The sequence below is a fragment of the Lethenteron reissneri genome, chromosome 66 (assembly GCF_015708825.2).
Source record: "Lethenteron reissneri isolate LAM-NWPU_2019-01 chromosome 66, ASM1570882v1, whole genome shotgun sequence".
Lineage (NCBI taxonomy): Eukaryota > Metazoa > Chordata > Hyperoartia > Petromyzontiformes > Petromyzontidae > Lethenteron > Lethenteron reissneri.
This window is the reverse complement of record NC_083844.1, coordinates 4,506,931-4,514,822: the sequence shown is the minus strand read 5'-3', so window position 1 is coordinate 4,514,822 and position 7,892 is coordinate 4,506,931. Positions and strand designations below refer to the sequence as shown.

Genomic DNA, 7,892 nt, shown 5'->3' with positions numbered 1-7,892 from the left:
AGATGTACCACTATTATGCAGTATGACAGGATGCTGCATCACAAATAGACATCGCATAGCCCAAAATCAATGTCATTACCAAAGAAACAAGGACATACAACAACCAGTCACATTTACTCATACGACCACCAAGCAAGCAACATTTCTGTAAAACACAAATGACACAATCAGGATTCAACAGGCTTCCCCACAAAAAAACATCGAAATCACATCTAAAAATCTAAACGTTTAAATGACTTTTAGATTTTTAATAATCAATCTTAGATGATGCTACCTTACATGCTAGCTAGTTTTACTTCAGTTAGCTAACTGGCCCTCTGATCACACCACATGAAAAATGCTACCGTAGGCGTCTAGGCCAGTGCGATGGCTCTGGCGTGTCGAAGAATACGCCCAACATGGCAAACTCGAAATATGATTGGTTCAAGAATATGACAATCAACAAGATCGTCCGCATTTTCTTCAATAGCAGAGGGGATTCACTCGACATTCTGAAGGCCTCTCTCACTCTCTGTTAATGTTAGGAACGCCATCCCCCACACCTCGGACAAAGGTTTTTAGGCCAAGTTACTCCAAGTTGGAGGCCTGAATGTGTTTTCCTAATGTCCGAAATTGAATGTTGATCGAATAAGTGGCGTTCCCCAGCAGAAGAATGCAAATGGCTGCACCCAAGCCCATGGAAATGACCGCTTCTCACCTGGTAGCAATTCAAAAGTTGATTGAAAGTTAGAAGGCGGTTGAGGGAGGCGGGGAAAGGGTGGAAGGGGAGAGTCGAGGTCCCGTGATTGTCACTAGCAAATCTCGTACGCCCCCTCCCCTATCGGTAGCGATTCAGGGTGCTCGGACCAAGGGTGCACGTTAACTAGGAAGGGGGAGGCACAGGGCATGAACGGGACAGTCTGGAGGAGGGCACGCTGGAAAGTGGCTATGTGTGGACGAATAAGAAGGCGAAGAGTTCCTCGAGAATGCTCACCTTCTGGTTTCCAGTGCCACCACGCTGTGCACACCAGGGCGAGTCACCCAAGAATATTTGTCTATGCCCAGCCAAAACCGAGGTAAGAAATTAAAATGGTACGCAGTCTGTGTCGTCTTGGTCTTCATATTGTTGGAGGTGCATTGTGGGTGTGCAGGTGACTGCAAAACAACCCCCTACCTCTTAATTCTAGATTTGAAGCTTTCGTGACTGCAAGGATTCATACTCTTAGTTCTTTCGGTAAAGTCACGTAGGTAAAAAATGAAATTAATAAAAATAAAACAATAAAAATCACGACGTTTCGGAGGCAACACAAGTCTCCGTCATCAGGTGGGACCGTCACAGCCAGATTTGCTGCATCAAGTGAGGCAAGGATTCAAGATGTAATCCCTTAAATGCAAGTTGAGGGGGGAGGAGAGGGGGGGGAGCTCATCAGAATGTGGTAGCCAATGAATGGAATGTATCGGGAGGGAGGGGGGCGGGGCTAAAAGAAGGCACGAAGTGCTACGTAGAACGTATCGGGAGGGGGAGGGGTCAAAAGAATGCACGAAGTGGTACACGAGAGTCGGCGACGTGGACGTGGTTGTGCGCAAGCAACTATTGTTGCACACGCCAACGTATTGGACGGAGAGGGGGAGGGCAGGCCAAAAGAGAGTGTGGGGTGCAAGTGTACGTGGACATGTGTATGCACAAGCACCTGTTGATACACATGATAGAAAAGAACGAAAATGCCCATGTTTATACCAGTGCTGGCGAAACAATAAAGAGATTACTGTTAAACACTGGGGATGTTAACACTCGGTAAAGTAAAGTAAAATAGTGCCTGTCAGATAAGATGGTCCAAAAATGTGTAATTAAGTCTTTTTTTTGCATGGTTGATAACATCTTTCCAATGATTACTAAGTTTGTACCCATCATCACGGTTGAAATTATGTCTGTGTTTGTATATCTGAATGGCTTCGTGTACAAACCTTTGATGGTAGCCAGAAGGTTTGCAGAGCACCTTGGTCTCGGAAAAGACAATTTCATGAGAGTCCACAGCGTTGTAGCAAAAGCAAAGTTTGTGGGGAATAATAACCATTTTCTATACTTTTTAGGCATACGCAATTAGAAAACAACACTACCCAGGAACAAAAATCGTGTTACATAGTGTAATGTAGCTACAACGCCACTGATAATGTAGTTACTATGCCACTGATAATGCAGCTACTACACCACTAATGTGGTCACTATGCCACTGATGATGTAGCTCCTACGCTACTGATAATGTAGCTGCTACGCCACTAATGTAGTGACTATACCACTGATGATGGAGCTCCTACGCCACTGATAATATGGCTACTACGTCACTAATAATGTAGTCACCATGCCACTGATAATGCATTTACTACGCCATTGATAATGTGGCTACTACGCCACTGATAATGTAGTCACCATGCCACTGATAATGTGGTTACTACGCCACTGATAAGGCAGCTACTACGCCACTAATGTAGTCACTATGCCACTATTAATGCAGCTACTATGCCACTAATCATGTAGTCATTATGCCACTGAAAATGTAGCTACTACGCCACTAATAATGTAGTTACTACGCCACTGGGCCTACCAACTCGTCTGGGTTGCCCATCACTGGTCTAGTCACCCGAGCTTGGCCTCTGACGTTTGGGTGTCTGCTTCGCCACCTCTCCCAGCTCCTGTCTCCCCGCTCCCGCCCAATGCATTTATTTGGCAACACCCACTCTGTGTGAGTGACATTATGGGGATATTTTCACGTCTTGCCTTTTAAGCCTATGGTGTGTGTGTTCATGATTAATACACCAGCAGGATTAACCTGGGTGGATGTTGGGGCTTTGAATGGTCACAATTTGTGACAGTTAAATAATCACGCTTCAATCTTTCAACATTCAGTCTTCTCATTAACCAACATTTAACAAAACAACTCAGGATATTTGATAGATTATGGATGAAAGATGTGTATTTGGCAAGAATGTTAAAAAGTTGATACTTTCAGCATTAGTGTCCCCTTGTAGTATATAGTTATCATCCGTGCTATCAATGTAACTATCCCAAATGGTATTGTCTATGCTGTACGCCACCTGGGAACACAACAAGACCAAATCGTGTACACGCATGGATCAAGCAAACACTCCGGTGTTCAATTTCCCTCGGCAAGTATTTAATTTGCGATAATAACAGCAGGGCTCACAATCGGCGAGCGTTAACATCCTTAGGCTGTGAAGAAACAATTGAGCTCGGGATAGTGGGCTCTGCCGTGGTGGATAGATGTTATATCTCCCTCTGGTATGCAGGAGGTTTTGTGGTCCGATCCTAACCCTAGCAATACCTGCTGTATATTTTGAGTTTGCGTGATTCTACTGGATCTCGTGAAATTTTCTCCGGGTTCTCCGGGTTTTCCCTCCATGTTCAGAAACAAGCGTTTGGAGTATTTCGCTGCGTTGAGATATCATTTGTGGCCAGGTCACTTCTGAAAAGGCGACATAGCTCAGTAGGCCGTATGTGGTAAAATAAAAACAAAGTTTGGTTCTAAATTAGTTTGTACAGGTGGTAATACAACCAAACTCGGGTTTTAATTTAAGTCATCGCTTTTAGGTATCACAGAGTGTGTATGCTACTTAATTTTACTGTGAATTGCAGCTTTTGTGATCGGCTTGCCGACAAAACGTGTGTGCCAAACGAATATGCACGGGACGTCCTTACGTGTTGTGCAGCATTCATTTCGTTCGGTACTTGCGAGTTCAATGTCAGGAGGTGACCCTGATGTGCAACTATGAACCGTGCTTGGCCGAGCGTAACCGAGGAATGTCCGTGCGTCATATTGTGAGTGTCACTGAGAGCCACTGCGAGCTGTGATGGCCATTCATCCGTGAACACAGATGGGAATCAGAGAGGCCAACTGCTGCCATTGTAGAGTGGTTGTAGTCGTCATGCAGGCTTACCAAGCATCACTACTTGTTTTGACAAACGAGGTATGAGTGGTATTACACTGGTGTCTGCAACGCCTTCCGAATTTCTCATCCGTGACTTCCGTCCATCAACGAACCGTCGTCTCACTTCGAACCATGCCCACATTGTGGTATGGTTTGCGCGCATTCACGTTGGTCATACGGAGTATTAAATTCACACTGTCTGCTCGCACTGTTGTATCAAGCGTAGTGCTGAGTGCTCATCTGAAATAGCGGTTGATATTTTTCTGGTATGGTACCATTGTGGCCGAGATGTTAACTTCCTCGCCTGGTATACAGGTGGTTGTGGGTTCAATATCGACCCTGACACCTGTATATTTGGAGTTTGCATTTCTCTCCCCGTTGTCGTGTGTATTTTTTTCCGGGTCCTCCGGATTTTCCTTCCACATTTAGAAGCATACGTTTAGAGTATTTGTTGCTATTAATTTCCGTGTGATACACAAATGCCTTGAGCTATCATTTGTGGTAGCCAGTTCTCTTCGGAAAAAGAACTAGACAGCTCATTAGGCTTTACCTGGTAAACTACAACGTAGTAAAAATAAAACATAACATAGTTATGAAATCACCAACATTCAAAGCAACTTTGGGTATCTTATGTTACTCAATTCTTAATGTTTCCTGTTGATAAGATCTGTGATCTTCTTGGACCACGAGGAGGTCTTTAAAATTATTTTTTAAAAATACAAATATATATCGCCCTTTGATGTGACTTGTTGCTTAATGAATCTTTAATTTTCTTGATGATGATCAATTATGAAGACCTCTCCACTCGACAAAATTTGGTTCTATATTTTATTTGGCTAAATTCGAGCACTCCGCTTTTGAGGGTGTGGTGTGGACCACAGATTTTTTTTGAAGGTATCTCAGAGACAGTCTGACGATATATCCGCTTCCATGGACCATTCTATAACGCGTGGGGGGTTGGGGGAAGATTACGTACTGCAGTGTGAAAATTCGAAAAATGCGTACCCCTTGATGACGTGACACCAACCAACGAAAGCAAGGTAAGTCAGAATAGGAGAGACTCAAGGAGCCAGAAAAAAGGACTCCAACCTCCAGTGCATACGCCCAATAGTAGTAATTTCCAGCCATCACCATCTTTGAAATCTGAACAGGGCTTGTGAAGTTAACAGTGATGTGGACTCCAACCGTGTAACGATCGAAGGCCCAAAAGCCTGAACAAGTGCTGTACACCCATTCGTCAATTTTAACGCGTGCCATTCTTAACATGATTAACATTACGCGAAATAAATTAATAGAGTTGTTTTCCCCTTTCTGTGAATAAAACAAGTGTTACGATGTTCAAAAACACCAACTAAATAAATTTTGCAAGGAATCAAATCTGTATTAACCACACGTACTTGTGGTGAACATGCTCTGATAATATACGCATTGTCTTTGAAACTGATTGGCCTACACCAGAGAGTCTTCTTTATGGCCCTGTCTCAGAAAAGGTAAAACGTATTCTTATTTTTAATACTTTGATACTGGCAAAAAGGTACCCATGATACAGTTGCTCACCCCGAGCGATACATGCTCTTTTTCACACATTGCCTTTGTACTGTTCGCCTTATGGCGTTCTCTGTTCTGACACTGGCGATGAGACTAGGCCAGAATGAAGGCTGATGTCTCTGGTGTAGGCCAATCAGTTTCAAAGACAATACATATCTTATCAGAGCATGTCTGTTTGCATGTTCACCACATGTATATGTGGTTAATGCACGCCACAGCTCCCCAAACACACACAAGTTGTATGTAGTGTATCATGTACTGTATGGAATATTGCACACTGGGACACGCCGAATAATGTTGTAAGCAGAATATAATCGCGTGCCAGGATAATCGATTATCAAGTGTACAGAGTTTTGGACACATTTCGAAAATTAAATGGCTCTTCTTGTGGCTTTGCTTGCGGACCCACTGACTACTTAAAGCGTTGCAGCTACACGTTGTCCAAACTTTGACAGCGTCGCTGATGTTGCCGCCCACACTGGATTCCACCCTCTAACACTCTGACGCTGATCGTTTCATCGTTGTTGGAGTAGAACACTTTCCCAAGCAATGTCTCTCCTGTTGAAACAAAAACCACAACGGTTAAATCATAGGGTTAATCGTGGGCACGGTCACGCGTTTGTCACCATCTTTTGCCTTTTGTCAACCAGTGTTTGAAGCTTTTGGTAAGGTGTCGCCATTCCTCAATTCCTCACCATCCTGCGATGATAAAAAATGCACCGAGCACCTGCATATTAACTACTTTCCTAGCTCTATCTCCTCGATGGATGGTCTTCATAGACATTTCTACGTATGCATGTGTAGTGTCAACGATTTCTATGAGGCATGTTCTTTGTTAACAACTTCCACGGTCTCGTCCACACTCTCCACAGTAGCATAACGTAGCCTGTACACAACACTAGCCATCTTACACTGATGGCGCTGACTGAGATAGCCAACTGCTATCCTTTGTAGCGCAATATCTAGCGGAGATCATTAGCGACGATGGCGACGAGACGACAGCAACAAAAAGACGAGTCTATTCCCAGAACCGACAGCCCTGAGCCTCCTCTCAGCTCCTTTTATGCTTCCAGCGCGGCCTGGCTCCACCCTGACCGCGCCTCCCTTCTCGAACCCGCTAGCAGGTTCAAGGGGCCTTCAGATGGGGTCCTCCGTGACCCTTACCATAGTTCCCCCCTCTGCCTACACCCCGTGCACACTCACCAGCGTGTGTACTATCTGTCCACAGCAATTGCTGCTGCTGTCCACCAGCCGGTGTTATGACACTACATCACCCTCCCCCCTTTGATAAAGCATTCCCAGTTGAGACACAGCAATGCAAGCGGGTGGACAGGCAGAGAAACTCCCACAACCGAGGAACATCACAAAACACCAACAAAAAGAATACAGCAACAACCAAAAAGTTACGACACTCCCGCGAACCAACAGCTCCACCTGAGCACCTCCATGTACCGATAACACAACCGCCGTGACACTCGGTGCGCGGCATAAGCAAAAAAAACCCCATCAACAACAAAGCACGCAGCACTACACAACCCCTTTTCAGTGCCCATTAACCTTTAACATGCCATTTTTCCCCGATCAACAGGACAAGGAAGAGTCCGCTTTACTGGACATTGCTCACTTGAACCTGGTCCTTGACACCGGTCCCCCACCTTGGGCAGGATCCTGTACTTGTGGGGCTCCGAGGAACAAAAAAAATGGCCTAAAGGTTGCGGCTCCTCCCTGGATTCAACATAGCAGCACATGACCGGGCTCCAGCCTCCAATCCCTCACACACGGCGACCTCGGAATATATTCTGGAATCAGAGACTTGGATCCTGTGGGGCTTGAGGAGCCAGAGGCAAGTAGGATGAAGGCTGTCGTTAGTGCTATCGACGTTGGGTTAACATCCAGACATTATCTTGCGATGTGGCCCGGCCGACCGCAGGCGGCTGTGTGACTCCAGGGCAGAAAAGTCTGCCCTTCTTGCCAACTCCGACCCATCGGCCTTTTGTAGTGACCATTCCGCGCTGCCCATAGCTGTACACCGCAGCCATAATCTCCACTTCCTGGCATGTAGGTCAGGACAACCCTCAACTCCTGCACCAATGACACCAACCTTTCTACTGCTAAGGATTTGAGCGCCGTCCGGTCCATGTGCAGATACGCCTCTTGCACCAATACCAGCAAAGTGCTATGACAAGCGAGATGCTACTGGGCCTCCCCCCGCTTCCGCTGCAAAATCTACTTTTGGTGTTGTGCAGCGGGTCAAAGACTGCTGCAATTTGGGCATATGCCTGCCTGAGAGTTGATCGATCACCTTCCGGGATGGCCTGGAACACCGCCAACGCATCGTCATCGAGGGCCATCGGTAGGGCTCGCAGGGCCTCCCATTTCGTTCATCCGATGGACAACCAAGCTACTTTGAAGCGATGACA

General features: G+C 45.8%; 1 protein-coding gene across 1 annotated transcript in view; it reads right to left on the bottom strand.

The window, feature by feature from the left end:
- The window catches only part of LOC133359832 (receptor-type tyrosine-protein phosphatase beta-like), a 425,084-nt gene that overhangs the window by 160,685 nt on the left and 256,507 nt on the right, over positions 1-7,892 (bottom strand). The gene's annotated exons all lie outside the window — the stretch shown is intronic.